This window comes from Dromaius novaehollandiae, chromosome Z, assembly GCF_036370855.1.
Source record: "Dromaius novaehollandiae isolate bDroNov1 chromosome Z, bDroNov1.hap1, whole genome shotgun sequence".
Lineage (NCBI taxonomy): Eukaryota > Metazoa > Chordata > Aves > Casuariiformes > Dromaiidae > Dromaius > Dromaius novaehollandiae.
This window is the reverse complement of record NC_088132.1, coordinates 42,612,676-42,631,456: the sequence shown is the minus strand read 5'-3', so window position 1 is coordinate 42,631,456 and position 18,781 is coordinate 42,612,676. Positions and strand designations below refer to the sequence as shown.

The 18,781-nt window shown below is 40.1% G+C and overlaps 1 protein-coding gene across 2 annotated transcripts in view; it reads left to right on the top strand.

Moving 5' to 3' along the window:
• The first annotated feature begins 219 nt into the window (after nt 1-219).
• Nucleotides 220-18,781, top strand: part of LOC112995240 (APC regulator of WNT signaling pathway) — a 94,613-nt gene continuing 76,051 nt past the window's right edge. For both annotated transcript variants that reach the window (XM_064501247.1, XM_064501245.1), the window contains exon 1: nt 220-634. The gene's annotated coding sequence lies outside the window, so the exon portion shown is untranslated. The remainder of the gene's footprint in view (nt 635-18,781) is intronic.

Here is an 18,781-nt window from a genome sequence, read left to right as displayed (position 1 = left end):
TCTCCGCGTGAGGGAAAAGGGAAGGAACCGGCGACGCAGCAGGAACCGTGAAGGCGGCGGTTGGCCGTTAACGGCCACTCCACACACCCACACACGCACTTTGCACACAGCGACCCGCCCCGCGCGGCAGGTGTGTGCCATCAGCAGGGGGCGGGGCAGCTGCCGCCCTCGCGCATGCGCGCCGCCGCGGCCGCGCGCGGGTCCCTGCACCTCCGCCGCCGAGGCCGGGATTCCCTGGGTCGCGCCTGCGCGCTGTGCTCCCCCCTCGGGCAAGATGGCGGCGGGGAGACGAGTTGGAGGGAGCGAGTGAGGGGGGCGGCTGGGGCCGGGCTCGCGGGGCAGAGACCCCCGGCGCCGCGGCCGGGCGCGCTCGGGGCGGGCGGGGGCCGAGCCGGGGAGGAGGCCAGGGCCGCCCCGGAGCCCGCTGGCGGGATGAGGAGCGGGGGGGACGGGGCGGGGGCCGGCCCTCGCCGGTGAGGAGGGCAAGCGGCCGCCGGGCCCGCGCCCCGTATGCGCGCCCGGCCCCGCCGGCTGCCCCTTCTCGCCGCCCCGGCTCGGCCGCGCTCGGCTCCGCGGCGGGAGGCGTCGGAGGAGTCGCGGCGGCGCTGGCGGGCGGGGAGAGCGCGGCAGGCAGGTGAGTGCCCGTCGGCGGGAGCGCCGGCCCCGCGGAGCCGCGCGGTGGCCGCGGGGAGGGGGCGGCGGGGCCCAGGGCGGCGGCGGTGAGGGGCTGTCAGCGCCTCGCGGCGGGGCCGCTCCGCTGTGGCGCTGCCCTTCGTGCAGGGGGCGCTCGGTGCTGTGGGTGTCACTCGCCTGAGGAAGCCTCCGGGGGCTGTTAGCGGTGGGGTAATGTGCTCTGGCTTCCAGGCTTTTGTGCTTTAAAATCTGGCCGCAAGCGCTGAGGTGTCCCAGAGCGGTAGCAAGGCCCAGCTGACTAATTCTCAGCTGTTCTCCGCTGTGAAAAGGTATTTAAAAGTCAAGTCCTTCGCCTGCAAGACCTTCCTCTGGCTGTTAATTAAATTGCCTTTGGCTTCAGCATCCTCTATCAGTAGGCGCCATGCCCTCTGCTGTGTTTCCTCTCTGACTTCTTGCCGTGAGGGTGGATCTGTGCAGAGCTGCCCGACCGCGGCCGCGTCTCTGCAGTCATCCAAGTGGCCTCAGCTGCCGCTCATAGCCGCAGAAGCAGTTGAATGTAAAGCAAAATAGTTCAGATTTCTGTAAATGTCGGTTTCATTGTATAACTACAGAAGAGAGCAGAAGCAGAGTTGCAACTAAACTGTATGTACTAAACTATATAACTGACTTGTCCATGTGTCTCCTTCTTCCCCCACCCCCATAATTACTGTAACCTTTATGATAGTTATAGCCTGTAAAAGTGGGAAAGCAGGCCTTTTGGTAAAGCTGTTGTAGTAACTTTTAACTTTCCTAAAAATAAAATGAAATTCTGCAGAAGTTGATTTCATGTACTCACTTCTACCAACTACTTACTACTCAACAAGAGAAGATTTCTGTGCTCCAGCAGAGAAGCACAAATTTGAAAACTCTGTTTCGGGAGGTTACGTCCCAGTTAATAGCACTAGTAGAAATACCATTTTGGCAGGCTAGGACTAGGCAGGAGTTAATTAAGATTATGTCACTAACTGAAATGACAAAGAACTCTTTTTTTTTTTTTTTTTTTTTTTTTTTTTTTTTGGTATGGTCTTCAGGTGCCATAATCTTATATTTTTAAACTGGGTTTTGGCAAAAGTTGTATGCCAAATGGTTTCATCCAATCCTAAGCGCTCAAGAAATACTAGACTTGTTAAAGTGAATGCCATGAGATCATTGTCATGCTTCAATTTCCTAGATATGTTTCTTTTCCTCTAGTTACGATAAAGGCTGTTTATAGAATAGTTCTGCCCAATGAAAAAGACCTTTCAATTGCGAGTACTTGCTCTCCTTGGATGTTTTAGGTTCCAAAATAAATATAAATGTATATTTTGGCAAAATATATTTATACTTAGTGGTATAAAGAAAAAAAGTCCAAAACTGGGGAAATCCAAATGGCAATATAGTTGATGAAGTATTATTAATTTTGCCTTTAGGGTTTGAGATAGCAGGGATAGTACACAAAATGTTTTCTAAATAGCGCAAAAGCAAACACTGTTGTGCATAAAAACATGTTTTAGCAAGCGTAATGAAATATGTGCTCAAGTATGTGAAGTCTTGATAGCTAGACATCTGTTGTAGAAAATCTCCAATAACTAACATCACAATTGCAATTTCTTTGCAATATCAAACTGTAAGGCCCTCAACAGTATGCTGTGCTACTGTGCACATAAAGTTTCACATACTGTTTTGGTCAGCTTTAGTTTTTAACTAATAGCTCTTAGCCCCAGTGCACACCTGCATTTTGAATTTACAGAACCTGGGTGCTTTACAAAATGTTAATGTGTATATATTTTCATTCTCATAACTTTTAGATTATTTCTAGGATTTTCTTATATCTAGATAATCTTTGGGGTTTGGGAATTATGTCCTTCCGTGATCACATTTAATACTAAATATTAGCATGTTTCATAGTGAAAGTTTCTTAATACTGTAATGGTCAAATGGGAGAGGTTAAATTTGGCTAAGTTGATTTTTGGCTAGATTTTTGAAAATTCTTACCTTGATTAAGACCAAGACAGTTTGGATTTCTTTTTGTAGTAATTAACTTTTCCTGTTTGTTTCAAGCAGCTCAGGAATGATAAAATTATTAATGCAATTGTTAAATATGTGCTTTTTGAAATATTTTATGGTAGCAAGTTGTGCTGAAGTATCATGAATTTTACGTGAGAGCATAGAATTGGTTTAGGATATGATGCATGTTATCATTTTTTACTTTCAAATTGTGCTATAGAAGTTGTTTCATAGTGCTATGTAGTAGAAATTCATGAGTTTCAGGATCTTCTCACAGCATCTGAAACTCAGAGAATCCACTTTTTGTAGTTAGGCCTCACAAGCTTGTCCTTCAAATTGTCTCCATTCAGTTTGGACAGTGGAAAGCAATGTGCTGTGGTCTTTTCTTTGTATCAAGTTGCCATGTTTTCACTGGGTGATTTTTTTTAGTAACTTGTATCACAGTGGTGGAATGAGCAATGAATGAATGCACTGAAATGAGGCAGCTAGAGGGCTTGATGAGCAAAACATGCACCACTAACTTTTCACATTTTAATGGGGATGTCAATGCTGTGAATAACAAAAGTGTATTATAGGAATATTTTTTTAAGGAAGTCCCTATTGTAGGTTTTAAAAAGCAACCTGACTGTACTCAATAAATGGGCTCTGCTTGGAAGTGGCAATCCAGTAGCTGAAACTTGTCTTTTGATGGATCTTTTGGTAGTTTGCTTTTCAAATTCATATTATCTTCATCAGACAAGGTTCCCTTTATTACCAATATTAGCAAAGCAAAAGCACTTCTACTGTAAGCTCTTAGCTTTGACTTCTCGTGTTTGAATACCAAAACACTAGAAGTTCTGCTGGATTTTTGGTCCTAATTAACTTGGATTATGATTGTAAGTACCAGTTTGGTAAAACAGTGTTAAAATAATCTGTGCCAGTGATTTCAACAGTAGCTGATGCTGTGCTGTTATAGAACTTTATTTTGATTGTTGGATGATGATCATTCATTTTTAGTTGAAAGCTTGTGTCTTTTTGCATCAGGTGTAGCTGGAGGATAAAGCCCCTGGGCAGTAAGCATTCACTTAAAATGTCAGAAGCTGATGTTGAGTGGGTGTGCTGGTTTTCATTGAAGCTTATGGGAGAGATAGTTGGGAAGAAACTAAAAAGAATAAGAAATATCAGCCTGGTTTCATTATCTGTACATGCTATTGTAACTGTACTTCTCATACTGTTTTTTTGGATGTAATCACAAGGCTAGTCTCTGCTAATTTGACTTGGCAGTAAAAGATTAGTAGGGTTCCATGGGTATGTTCATTTGTGTCTATTAGATGGTGATTGATTTTAATACTTGTTATCACTAGTGGAAATAAATTTTAAAAATATGAACACTCTGTGAGACTTCACAGAAGTTATTTTGCCTTTACCTTGAGGAGTAAAATTCAGCAAGCAAGAACATCTTTTGAGTTAATACAGTTGTATTAGAGCACGCATAGTTTGACTCCTCTGTAGAAATGGTAAACTCAAAAAATCAAAATTTGAGGATCAATAGCATTTTGAAGTATCTTATACAAGTGTAAAGCTATTCTTTAGAGATGCAGTTTACTCATAAACTGATAGAACTATTAATCTCTCATAGAAGAACAGAGCATATTTAAGGACTTCATAATTCAGCATAAAAATTTAGGCTTATGTGAACTAATATAATGATGCTTCTCACTATAGTAGAACTAGCTGAAGGGCAGAGCTCAAAGGGTTGTGATCAGTGGCACAAAGTCTAGCTGGAGGCCTGTATCTAGCGGTGTCCCCCAGGGGTCAATACTGGGTCCAGCATTGTTCAACTTATTCATCAGTGATGTGGATGAAGGGACAGAGAGCACCCTCAGCAAGTTTACTGATGATGCAAAACTGGGAAGGGTGGCTGATACATCCAAGGGCTGTGCTGCCATTCAGAGGGACCTGGACAGGCTGGAGAGATGGGCAGAGAGGAACCTCATGAAGTTCAACAAAGGCATGTGCAGAGTCCTGCACCTAGGGAGGAATAACCCCAGGCACCAGTACAGGTTGGGGGTTGACCTGCTGGAAAGCAGCTCTGAGGAGAAGGACCTGGGGGTGCTGGTGGACAAGCTGACCATGAGCCAGCAGTGTGCCCTTGCAGCCAAGAAGGCCAGTGGTATCCTGGGTTGCATTAGGATGAGTGTTGCCAGCAGATCAAGGGAGGCGATCCTTGCCTTCTACTCAGTCCTGGTGAGGCTGTATCTGGAGTGCTGTGTCCAGTTTTGGGCTCCCCAGTCCAAGAGAGACATGGAGCAACTGGAGAGAGTTCAGTGAAGGGCTACTAAGGTGATTAAGGGAGTGGAGCATCTCTCCTATGAGGAAAGGCTGAGAGAGCTGGGCCTGTTCAGCATGGAGAAGGCTGAGGGGGGTGCCTAAGCATCTGAAGGGAAGACATAAAGAGGATGGGGCCAGACTCTTTTCAGTGGTGCCCAGCGATAGGACGAGAGACAACGGGCACAAACTGAAACACAAAGTTCTGTCTAAACATAAGGAAAAACTCTTTTACTGTGAGGGTGACAGACCACTGGTACAGGTTGTCCAGAGAGGATGTTGAGTCTCCATCCTTGGGAGATAAACAAAAGCTGTCTGGATGCAGTCCTGGCCAATATGCTCTAGGTGACCCTGCTTGAGCAGGGGGTTTGGACTAGATGATCTCCAGAGGTTTCTTCCAACCTCAACCATTCTGTTATTCTCTGAACTCTGGGTGATCTAAGCATCACTTAAGGCTTAGTTCATGAGATTAAATTGTTTGTGTGAAAGTTGCACACTTTTTCTGGAAATCAGATACCAATGAAAAGTTTTCGTATTTGTGCAGTCAATGATGAATGTCGCTTGCTTTAAATAAATTGTGAAAGGTTCTGAATTGTACAAAACTGAATTTGGCTGTTAGTAACTGGCCTTTTTGTAGCAACTGGCATGCAGGGGGAACTGGAAGGAAACTAGAACTTCTCATTGTCGTGTGACAAGAGTGCAAAGAAATTGTGAAAGCATAAATTGTGCGAGTTGACTCTCCTTTTATTAATGGAAAAAGTTCTCAGGATCACATGAGCTTTTTCTTCTCTCTAAACCCCCTGCTATGGAGATCTCACATAGCTGCTGTTCTTCCACTGAAAGGGCTTTAGCAAAGAATCTGTTCAGAACTAAGCAATGTTATTCCCATATAGCATAATGGTTTTATATGTATATTATATAGAAATCCCAAGCTTGCTTATGTAATTTTTATATGGACAGTTAGTTATCTCTCACACATGCCTACTCTCATTGCTCTTTCACTTCAAACTAAGTCAATCATATATTAAAAATTTTATGACCTAGCTGCTGTTTCTTGGAATAAGATTTTTCAACTTTTGGGGGGATATACTGTAAATTGAATTCAGTTGATCAATTACAAGCACTTCCCTCCAGCTCTCTCTGACTTGTGTTGTTACAGGTTCTACTAGAGTTTGCGTTTGGACTGCAAAGTCCCTATGTAGGTAGGGAGATGACTTTTGTCTAATAAAGTTATAGAATGCCTGAATAAGCATTTCAGTATGAGACTTAAAGGTGTTACTGTATATGCTGAAATGGTTTCCTCATCCTTGTTTTGGTTTGTCTCTTGTGATTTTCATTATATAGGAGCGTTTTTCCTAACTGATTTTTGGGAACAGAAAGATAAATATTGGTAGAAATAAAAATTTGACATGGACTGGGGCTCTCTGGTTATGTAAACAAGAACTGAGGTTCAAGCGTGGTGGTGAAAATCAAAAGTACTGTAAGATTAAACATATGTAGCTCTAGTGGAAATGACCCATTAGGCTTGTCATTTTCCTTAGAAATTGTAGGGTAGTAAGAAAAACAAGGAAATTCAGTATGTAATGAGTAGAATTATTTTGTTTTGTTTTCCCAGAAATATTGCAAAGAGTGCTTCTTGTATTGGGATTTTTATAACTAATGGGTTTTTTTTAGCAGTCTTCATAATAAATTTGTGACCTCTGTTTAGAATAGTTGATATTCCTTCTTCTCTATAATTCAACAATTATAACTACACTTTTCCTGTTTGTTAAAGGTAGCTGTTACTGCACTGTGGGTGTAAAGTCCTTGCTTACAATGTCTTATCTTGCAGCTGATCTGTGTTCTCAGAGAACTGACTGATTTGCCAAGCTTGTGCTGTTTGAGTAATGTTACTCTTCATGCCAGTTGTGCCTGGATTTGGAGGAGAATATATGGAAAGCTGTTGGTGGTAGAAGAGTAGTTATGTTGTAATTAACAGAAACAAAGGAATCTGTTGCGGAGCAATTTATACTGAGAAATTGAGGGGACGTTTGCAGCTGTACCTCCGTATTTTTTGGGAGGCAGGGGGGAGTTAGTTACACCTTACTCATAGGATAGACCTGAAGACCAAATTTACCCATACAGTGTTTTTGGGGGGGCTGGGGGGGAGGGACGCAATAGTATATGCTGTTATAAAAGGCCTACATATTAAAATGGCTCTGTTCACATGCATATTGGTTCTGTGTTAGGGAATTGGATAATTGTTTACTTCATAGATCTTTGATAGCATTTTTATATATATATGTATATAAAACTATATACATACTAAATACAAATTCTAGGAATTCCTTATTGTGTAGTTAACAGTAATGTACCTTCCTTTGTATATTTACAAGGGGATTTGAAAGATGTCTTGGGAAATAAATTTATCATGTTGATCCCACTTAGTTGCTTTGGAGTTCAGTAGTTTGGAGAGCAGACTCTTACAGTTGCTATTTATTTATTTATTTAGAAAACTTATTTTTGACATGTACTGTCCTGCACTGTAGTAACTGATTTATTCTAGGAATGAGGCTTTTCTGAGGGCTGTGGTATAAGAATTGGAGCAGATATGTTCATGTTGTACAATTACCAATCACATGATTTGTTATCCTCATAGCTGTTTTAATGGTTACAACTTCCTCTAATAGTGTGGTATAACAGCTTTTATTTTTATTTGAATGATAATGGCTCTTAGGCTTCCTGAAATGCAGAAGGATCTGTATTCTAGGTCCTTCTGTATTTCAAAAAAAAATTCTACTACGAGAAAGGTATAATTTCTGACTTATTAGATAATACAATCTATTCCTTGCTGACTACTGTTGAACCATCTGAAAAGAAGGTATTAGAAAGTTTAACTTTTTTTTTTAACTGCAGCAATGCTAATTGGCACTTGTGTCAGACAACGGTTCCCTCCATTGCTTTGTGTATGTTATAACATCCTTTGGAATAGGGTAGGAGTCATCCAACTGTGAAACAAGACACATTTGAAGATGGAGCAAAGCAGACTGAGCAAAGTTCATAACCTTGCGATGTTGTATTTCTTGTATACAGTATTTCTTGTATACAGTATCTGAATAAACATACTAAATTTAATTCATCAATGGTTGCTTTTTGGAGGGTGGTCATAGGCGGGCTATAATAGATTTAAATTTCAATGCAAGCCTTTCACAGAATTTCCACTTTGCCTCAAACTGCTGACATTGCTGTAGACTGCTGTCTTACTTGTCTTGGTTTGTGCTAATCGGAATAAATATCATGTTTCTGTAGTTACTTGTTTTCAAATCACTGTCTTATTTTCAAAATGCATCTGATATTATAATTGATTTTCCCCCCCCCCCCAAAGTCTTTTGGTCCTCACGTTGCTGTTGATGGCTGCAGAGGGAGTGGCTGTCACAGCTTTGAAGCACTAGCAGTTGCTGACAGGTCAGTAAAAACTAGGTGCAGTTTAGTTAAATTCTAGGATTCTAGCAGGCTTATTCTTAAGACCCGCAGTTTGGCATGCTTTCATTTGTGAACTTTTTGTGCAAATAAATGCTGACTTCAGGTTCCCACAGCTTTGAAAGATTCGGTCAGGAATTTGCTTAATGCCTTGAAAGGGCCTAAGGAAGTGGGTGACCTTCCCAGAACTCTTGCCTATTCAGTAGAAAATACCTTTCCTGTAGCTGACCTAGCATCTGGCCCAAACCTTACGGTATTGTGTTGTCCTGCTTGTTTGATTGAAAATTTTGGCCGTTTTATCATTTTGCTGTTCAGTAACGTTCTCCAAATAGCTAGGAAGGCGCTTTACTTTTGTGAGAAAGAGAAGTCAACTTCCATTCTGAAAGAGCCGTTCAGATCTTACTGGTACTGCTGTAGTGCCTTTCCAGCTTAATACTTGCCAGAAGGAAGCACTGTCTCTTCTGCTCATGTTTAGGACTTTCTAGAGTAGAAAATTCCCATTTATCATGGGCAAAGCATATAGGTCATAAAGGGACAAGTAGCTGTGATCTCTCTCTTTCTTTCTTTCTTTCTTTCTTTCTCTCTTTCTTTCTCTCTCTCTCTCTCTCTCTCTCTCTCTCTCTTTCTCTCTCTCTTAGCAAAAGGGATGCCTGACTGAACTTGTGTTGAACCCAGACTTTTGGTTTTTTTTTTCCTTTGCTTGTTTGTTTTTAAGTCTTCATCTATGTGTTTTGTGGAAAAAAGATTCAGGTATTTGAGTTGGACATTCCACAAAAGGAACACTGTACATGCCCTGAATAATGGGATTTCTTGAGTTAAATGCCTGCCTTGTCTCACTGTGATTGTTTGTAACTTCTGTATTTTCTGCCCAGAAGGAACTGTATACAAGATCTTTGCTCCGTTTGAAAATCCAGGGGCTTCAGTCCAAAACTTGCAAATCTAAGGGCTCATATTAAATCTCCTTCATTATTCCATATTAATCATCTAGGGCTTGGATGTGGAATGAGCTTGGGGAAAGGTGTTGCCTGTCAGCAGGCACTATACACTGGAATCTAGACCCAGCAAAAAAAGAGTGCTGATTATGTTTTTTTAACTTTTTTTTTTTTTTTTTTACTTTTGGCATCAATAACTTTGGTGTCAGCAATTTTGAGGTGAAAAGCTCCAGTGCCAGTAACCTTGACAATATAATTGGCACCTATCACTGCCAAGAAGACAGTGTCAGTGGGCAGCATTGAGATAAATGAGACTCCAAGGTTAGCAGAATCTGCTATGTGGCCATATTCCTTCCACGTGGTTGTTTTTTAACACAAAACTGAGCTGAATGTTTTTTTCATTACAAAGTGTAGCAAAAATCCCCCAAAGCTTGTTTGCAGACTTTTTCTTTATTGCTGGCAGAATTAAGTACAACTTTGATTACTTCCCAATTCCCTTATAGATCCAATTTTTAATATTCTTACTATCAGTATTCCCCCCCTCCTCTCCCCCCCCCCCCCAAATTTCGGCAGAATTACTGTATTTGTAATTTGTTCCCTGGTGTCCAAACTGTTCAACTACAAGCCCTTCATTGTATAGGACTCTAATTTTAGCCAAGTCTAGCAGAGTGGTGACTCAAACTTCTGTAATATTCCAATTTCCACAAGAGTAAGAAAAAACCCACAGAATAGAGTTCCTGCACTTTGCTCTAGCATTTTTTACATTTTGGATCTTCTTGTTATTTCAGTGAAAACCACATGTCTAAGTTAGAAATACGAGCTGAAAAATGGCATTAACTAATGTGACTTTTTTCCATTGGTTCCAAATATAGGTTATCTGTTTATAAATATTGTTATGTATGTTTGTGACTTTTTAAAATTCCATATACTGAATATGGCTGCGGGTTGAAATGCTGAAACAGGGTAATGGTACTGAATTTACATGTGTAGGTCTCTAAACATGATTCAGAATGACCTCCAGAAAGGCTTAAGGTCTGGATTCAGCTGGGAATCAATGAAACAATTTGTTTGATCAAATCTTCTTTCATTTGGCTGTCAGTCTCACATAATTGCATCCAAAGTGCCAGGAAGCACAGGGTATGCCTGAGTACCAGCTCATAAACGAATGTGGTTATTACATTTTTGTCTTGCTTAGATCATTGTTACTAGCTTAATGTGTACACTGTAAAACTGTATGCTGGTGTTCATTTAGACTCACTTCACTGTTGCATTAATGCTTGCCAGTGCAATCCAGTAGCCAGAATGTTATGAATCTTATTAGTTAATATAAGACTAATGGTATGTTTAAACTGGTGTGGAATTAGGTCTCTGACAAAAGGTTTAGATGCCAGTCCAAGTGATGGCTTCCTAATTAAATGTCTAAATGTCATTGTTAAGACCTTGAGAACTAGACTTAACTTATAAAGCATTTTCCAAAAAATGTTTCAAGTGCATGAAGCTGAAAAGAATGAATTGAATGGAGAAAAGGAGTCCTTGTCTTCCTCTCAAACCAGTCGATTTGTGTATTGCTTTATTTGCATGAAAAAGTAGGTTTCTGTACATGACTGTCTTTATACTGTTCCAAATCTCTCTCAGTCTTACTAGTGAGCAAAATGTGCAGATCCTTTCTTTACGACTGAAATGGTGCTTAAAATGGTATAACGGGACTGAAGATTCCGTGTGACAGTCTAGCGTGCGTGCGGCAATGAAGGTCTGAAACCCGTTGCAACAACAGAGCCTGGTTGTAATTTGCTATACTATTTTATATTTTAGAAGTCTTGGATGTTTTAGAATGCTTTAACTTCTTCAGAGAATGATGGAAAACAACTTACTTCAACATACTGGCTACCATGGCTAAGTTGTGCATTCGGTTTCTGCTAATATATTAATCTGTGCCTTAAAAGTCTTCTCTAAATATAGCATAGGAATGTAAGAATTTCTATGCTCTATCACATTTTTATTGCTTGAAAATTTTCTGATTTGTGACTTTTAAGGGACAGGGAGTTTTTTATAGACTCTAGCAATGGTCATTGTGGGCAGTTTGCCACCTAGTTCATTGTTTGAAGGAGAATTGTCCATTTTATTCAATTCATATTTTTAAGTTCATTGAGCTGTTTGTAAACATGGATAGATAGTGCTCTTTATCATTCTTCCTTCTATACTGCATTCCCTAAGTTATTATATAATTATATTGCGGGAATTCTAGAAACCCATTAAGCATCAGATTCAGTTTGTGTTGGGCAAACCTCAAATCCATAAAAAGACACGATTCCTGTACTGAAGCAATTACACTGCTCCGAGCCTGCAGTGTAGGTTGTTACCAGGCAGCTGAACTGGGGAATAAGATTTCATGAAGCACGCTTCTAGCACTTCCTTCCACTTACTTTTGGGGAAAAGAAAGGGAATAAACTGTAAACTAAAAGAACATCAGGAAAGTATCAACCAGGCGTAGAGTAGGAAGCACACTCTCTTGTGCTTGTTTTATCTTCTAGCAAAGTCATGCTATACAACCTTTTGTGGAAGTGCTTGGACTCCATAGATGTGGTCATGCTCTAGCATGTGCCTGAATCATAGACGTACCCTTTTATGTGGTGAGCGCACATCTGGATACACAAACAGATCCAGGCAAATCACTCATGTCTTTAGTCAGCTACACATCTGATCACATGATGAGTGAGTGCCATAACATGACTGTCACCTGAAACTTTCATGTGATAGGACATGCTTGGTCACAGGATAGGACAAAAAATTCAGGGACAGCAAAAGGGGGAAGTGAGGCTGAGGAACAATTCATCTATAATCCTAAATAAGAGCATTTCAATTACTGCCAGTTCTGTTATTGGAGGAGAACTTTGGTCTTCCATTCCTGTGACAGAAGGGATTTTGCCAGTGCCATGCAATCTCTCTTACTGCTTCTTCCTTGCCAGAATAAATAATATCCACCATGAAGATTTCTGTTGTTGTCTTGACACCTGAGGTAATTAGCTTGCAAAACAGACCCTTATGGCCTTGTCAGAAACTTTTAAAATTCTTGAGCTCAGCTTATCTTGATTTGCAGACACTAAGTTTGTCTGCAAGACTACTTTATTTGCAGTTTTTATTTGTATAGGAACAATATGTTTTATGCTTGCCAGAGTTTACTCAAGATCGCTCAATACCAGGCAAGCTTAAACATAAATGGCTTGAGTTTTAACATTAAAACAATACAAATTATTTCTAGTAAGAGGTTCAGTACTTGATTAAAAAATACAGAACAATTCTAAAAGAGTAATGAATCAATAAAATACAATTCAGTGCTGAGGAGGAACTTACGAGTGTCAAACACAGTTGCCCCTGAATCTCAGCTAGTTAGGGCTGGCATTCTAGCTGACTTGCATTGGGGATCTTTGAAAGTACATCTTTTCTTCATTTAAGATTGAAGTATTGGGGTTATGTGTAGGACAAAAAAAGGAAAATGTTCTTTTAGAATGCTTAGCAATACAGAACGCTTTTCTAAATATGGTTATGATGACTTACATTTTTCCCTTCCTGTGTCCATAGGGGTTGGAATCTGAGGTACAAAATGTAGCTGTAGTCAGTAGGATGTTTTTCCTCTCCATGCTATTTTTTTTAAATTATATTTCTAGCCTGAGAAGCTTATGTTTTCAAGAGAGTTGCAACACCTTATATACCTGAATTACTCAGTTGTGTCATATGGGTCTAAGATTTAATGCATACAACTTAGGTATTTTGATTATGTCTCAGCTGGGTAGCTGGTGGCCCTGGATCCAAGCTGGAGAAGGGAAGCTGGTGTCTGCCAGGGTGCCACTCAAATATCCATCAGCTAGAACAAGGAATTTGAAAGCACTCCTGCTTTCCCAATTCAGACAGATTTAGAGTGCATTTTTCTTCTAGGTTATTCCACTGACACTGTATTTGTTCTGGACATGGTTGTCACCCCTGTACTACTTTAATTGCTTTTTCTCAGTACTTTCCTAAAGTAATTTGGACAGTGATAAAATGTTTAGCAGTTACCGCCTCAGATGCCTTTTTGTTACTTTGAAGTTGCTGGTTGATTTCCAGGGTGAAGAATGGGCCGCGGAAAGGGCAGCTTTGTGTAAGTCCTGAAAGTGCTGAGCGCTGGTGCCCCATGGGTAGAGCGTGCTGCTGGAAGCAGCTTGCCGAGAGATGCAATGAGTATTTGAATTTTTGCATTCTTTTTCTAGTGAGCGAGTAGGTCAGTTTCAAAACTCACTAAATACTGGGCAGGCTAGACTTGCAAACCCTAGCTTATATTTGAATTTTTTCTTTTTTACTGACTCTTCAGTAAGATGAAGCTTCATTATGGGGAGTAAATATCCTAAGATATTCTAGACTGCTCAGGTTTTACAAAAACATCCCCCCCCCCAAAAAAAAAGAGAAACAAAAAACCCCCATATTTTTTAGCATCACCAGCATTGCAGGAATTAAGAATTGAAGATATTCACTCAAACCCCCCCCCCCCGAAACAAAAGCAGTAAAACTCTTAATGTTCACCCCGACACTGTAAAAACACATATTTTAAAATCAGTCTATGGATTTTAACTTTCGAATAACCCACTAAACTGTGTGCCACAGTGCCTAAAGGCTTGTGTGACAGCAAACTCCCTAGAGAAGCGAGACCCATGTCATCCAAGGAAGCATTTTATGCTGAAGAAATAAGCTGAAGAAAGCAAGAGCGTTTCCAAAACAAAAGCTAAACCAAAAATTTGACATGAATCATTACACTTGATTAATATGGCTATGAGCAGGAAAACTGCATGCTGCCTGGGCATCTGTGAGGCTTCTTTGCCCTACCTGGGAGCACCAGTCTGTGCCAGGAGAGTGCCACCTCCAGCACCAGCTCAGCTCTGCGTTCGCAAAAGGCAACTAACAACAAAGCAATTTCTGCAATCGGCCTTGGGAAGAAGAGCTGGAGGACTTTTTGTCCTGACCTTAACAAGCAATCAACTGAATCTCTGTAGTGTAAGACTTGATTATAATCATTGCAGTGTGTTATGAGTGTACATACACTGCAAAGAATTACAGTTCTTGAAGGCTCCAATGACTCATGAACTGTAGTGCATTTCAAGCTCAGATTGAAGACCCACGCCATTCAGTTTGACCCCTATGCGAAAGTTGCTGAACATTCAGAATCAAATTTTCTTAAGTATCTTGTCTCACCTTATAGACTTGGTTCGTACAGGCTTTTGTAATTCAATTAACCATAGTGATACTAGGGAATTTAATTCCAGTTTGTCTAATTTGCAGCTACTAGATCTTGTTAAGCTTTTGAAAAAATCAGAAATATTTTTAATATTTTTGTAATAAAAATCAGCCTCCTCTTTGCTGAGCCAAGTAAGTTGTATTCTTTAAGCCGTACAGTATAAATCTTAACCTCTGAGCCATTTTTGAGGTCCTTCTTTGAACTCTTTAGTGTTTACTGTTATGCGCTGGAACTTGTTTGGGTTTTTTTGTTTGTTTTGGGGGGAGGCATTGAGATTTTAATGAAGATGCATGTATGCTCATAGTTCGTGTCAACAGTTTATCTTGGAAAGGAGAGTTTTCTAGATTGGTTTGCTATGAACATCTTCCTCTAGATAAGTCTCTGAGGCTTAGGTCCTGATTTAATTGTTTAAGAGATTCTAATGACACTAAAGGGACTCACAGCCATGATTTTGTGTTGTATTTCTAGACATTGCCACAGCCTTTGCTGCAACGGGTGTTAAAAAGCTATCATCAATATGGTATAGCAAAATTAGTAGCTGGATTTTTTTTCCTCTTAGCACACTTTATTTTTTAAAGAAGGTCTTTGTTTACAGGGTCCCACAAGAATGGACCCTCCCTTTTCAGTATGCTAGGCAAAACGCACATGTTGATGACCTTCAGCTAAATAGATTAACTGATTTATCACTACTAAAATGTCAGAATGCTTACAACAAATCAGCTTTTGGATGAAGGACATCTGGTTCAACCTAAACAAAGGGAAGACTGAAAAGAAGATTGTCAAGAGAAAGGTAAATATTCCACTGAAATAATAGAGCTTCCATTTTTCAAAGTGTTGTGGGGTTTGGGGATGCTCACAGGTTCCCTACAAAGCTCACACAACCAGGTAGTGTGCATTTTTTTCTAGCAGTGACTTTTCAACCTCAGCTTACCAAGAAACTGGATCTGATCATCCATTTGCATGTGTGGTCATCCATTTGTCGTGAATAGATGTGAATGTTGTAGCTTCTTGTGTCTGCTAAATATTAAGAATGAGCAAAATATGTCTTTGTAACTCAGGCCCCTGTAGGTATTCTAGGCATGTGCTCAGTTTCTTCTGCCAGCGCTGACTCCGATTTGGTCTCTGAGCAACTGACAGCTGTGCAACCCTGTGTGAAAAGCCAAGAGCTGAGTTACAGCTAAGGATAAAGTATTCTAAGACGAAAAGATTTGATAACAAAAGGTAACTGTAGTGCAGCTAGGACAGATCCAGAGCATGGCAGTCTGAGGGAAATACTGAGAAACATCAAATACTTAATCTCTCTCTAAGCTTTCCATCTCTTGCTATTCTATGGCCAAGATGGGGTAGAGAGGAGAAATCTGTATGAATAAGCAAATTCCCTTAGGAAGAGCTTTTACTGTGGAAAAGCTTCCCAGAGAATTGCTGAGGTACACTGGACACCGTTTTTTATATGAAAGATGTTCAGCGCTACATGCTGCCTTCAGTAAAGTTAACTGATTACTGAAGCTGAATTAAAGATGGGTTAGAGCGTGCAATTACAGGTTTACAAAGGGGCTGAATAAGCCTTTACTTTGCTGGAGTTCTGGAATAAGTGGGTGGGCAAATACATGAATCTGTGGAGTAAAATAAACTAAACTTGAAAGTCAGCTCTCTGTTTAGCTGGTTACTCTAGACTCTCTCTTTCAGTGAGCGATACAGAAAAATGACACTTTTCTAGCTCACATCTGTGAAAAACAGTTTTCCAAATTTCTGTAAAAAGTCCACCTTTCTAGTGGATTGACTGAGCATCATCCACTTTCATTTTCTTCTGCCTTTCAAACTTTTCTTCCTTTTATGTTGTTGCAGCAGAGCCTTTTGGAAAGGACTGGGGTTTTTTTCCATTTAAAAAACAAGTTTTTATGAAAATTAATGCAGAATGTTAGTATTGGGTAAGACAAAGACATCTGCAGTTTGAGAAGGAAAGAGCTGATATATTTTTGTATTGACTATTTCTCTGTTGCGTTTCATCAGAAGATCTTAAGGTATAGCACAACGCTGATCTGACTTGCTACCTCCTGACATCTTAGAGGTGAGGCCCAGGATAAGTAACAGCTCAGTTTGTTGATATTTGAACAGAAACGTTCCTAGATAAAGACCTGTACTCTGAATAAGTACACTAGAAATGAGGTCTGGCAAGTGTTGTGCCTTACTCTGCAATAGTATTAAGAGGAGGTGGGAAAAAAACTGTCGGAAGTAAAGGGAATGTAATAATATGCAGCTGTTTAGGAAGGAAAGAAAATGCATGGCATGGCTGGATTAAGAAGTAATTACAGCACAGATATAGAACTACTTACATGCATGACAAGAGCTGCAGCAGAGGAAACAAATCAATACAATAGAAGGATACTGTGATGCTCTTAATTAGAGGATGAGGAAACCATAGTTAATGTGACATGAAGTTAGTGTCAGATGAGGTTCATTATGCAGTGGAGATAAAAGAGTGGGTAAATGGATGGTGAAGTTTGCTGGATTACTGGCTTGCTAGGATAACTCCTTCCATTACTGCTGTTGTACTGTTTTTAGAATGTATATGGCCAATATTACAAATTGGTCCTCGATGTGTTGTTAGCTGTAACTGTAGTGAGGAGGGATGTGCTCCTTCTCCCTGCACAAAATCTTCACTTATTTAAGTTGCAGCAAGAAACCTGTATGGAGATGGAAAAATTTAGTAAGAGGGAAGAAAGTATGAGTGGGAGATGTCCCAGAGGATACAGTACTTCCAGACAGAACTGAGAAACTGCAAATGATAGAGAGCATTACATAATAATGGATTTAAAGAGCAGATGATAGCATTCTGTAAATCTGACTTATTTATGAAATAATTAAGCAGCATGCATTTCTCTGCTTTTCTCATTCAGCTTGTGTTGCAGGTCTTTCCTGTAGTTAACTGACCATGTGAAAGGGTGTACTGTTTTCTGTTAATAAAATCTGTTTATGCCACTTATTCCCCCCCCCCCAAAGATGCAGCCTGATGTAAATCAATGTGTAAAATTTGCATTTTGTATTAGTAAGTGAAGTTCTGAAGACAAGATCTTAAGTTGCCAATGCTACATTTCACATTTGCAAGTAATACCAAGCATAGTGCCTGGCAACAGAGAGAATTTAACTCATTATCCAACCCACTTGCTGTGCCCAGAGTCTCTGAGGTAGTTAGTACTGTGCATGCACAATGACTAGTAATGAAATATCAATCACTTTAAATATATGAAGTGGTGAAAGGCCTCAAGGGAGAAGGGTACTGCTGCAGAGGGTGAGGTGGTGAAGGCACAGAAAACTGTCCCATTTATGATCAAGCTATCTAAAAAAAACCCATGGTCTCTTGCATTTGCTGTTGTAATATTCTTAATTGTATGAAGCAAATGAATGTTTGGGGGAGCATCCTTTGTTTTCAGAAACACATGGGCCTTAATCTGCTGAGAGCTTCTGTTTAGCACTACTTTGTAGATGAGGGAGACAAGTATGGCAGTTAAAAAAAACAGGATTATGGCTTAATTTTATTTGGTTTCAGAGTGGATTTTAATAAATGCAGTAAGAGATTGGGAAACAGTGCCTGACTTGCATCAAGTATTCTATGAAAAGATTGCTAATTCCTCTTCTACAGCAAAAAAAAAAATCTCATTTAGCTGTTTGGGAACACTGTTCTGGGTAGACTTACAGGGATCTGGGCCAAAATATTACAAATAGTTGAATTGTGAATACTGAGCTGATGTTTTCAAATATTAAAATTTTGTGTCCCTAGGAGTTCGTAGCTTACCTGCAAAGATTTAGTTCTCTTAATAGATTTTTAAGTTTTTATGTATTACAGATATGTAGTAGGTATTCCTAGACTTGTCCTGGGTTTTGGCAATGGTATTTTTCAGGAAATGAGAAGGCTAGCTTGTTCTTTCTGCTAGATTAGAAAGTAACTAGCCAAAAGTAAAATTAAGTCTGAACAAGACTTTTTTGTGTGTGTGTAATTCCGTTCTGTTCTCCTTTTCTTTCCAAGAGACACTGATGCTTTTTTATTTTTTTTTAATCAAATGCTGCTTCATTAATACCAGGGTCAACAGATGATGGTACTGCACCTAGAAAGCAGTTTTGAAAGAAGTAAACAAAGTTTATATCATAATATCATTCACCTGTT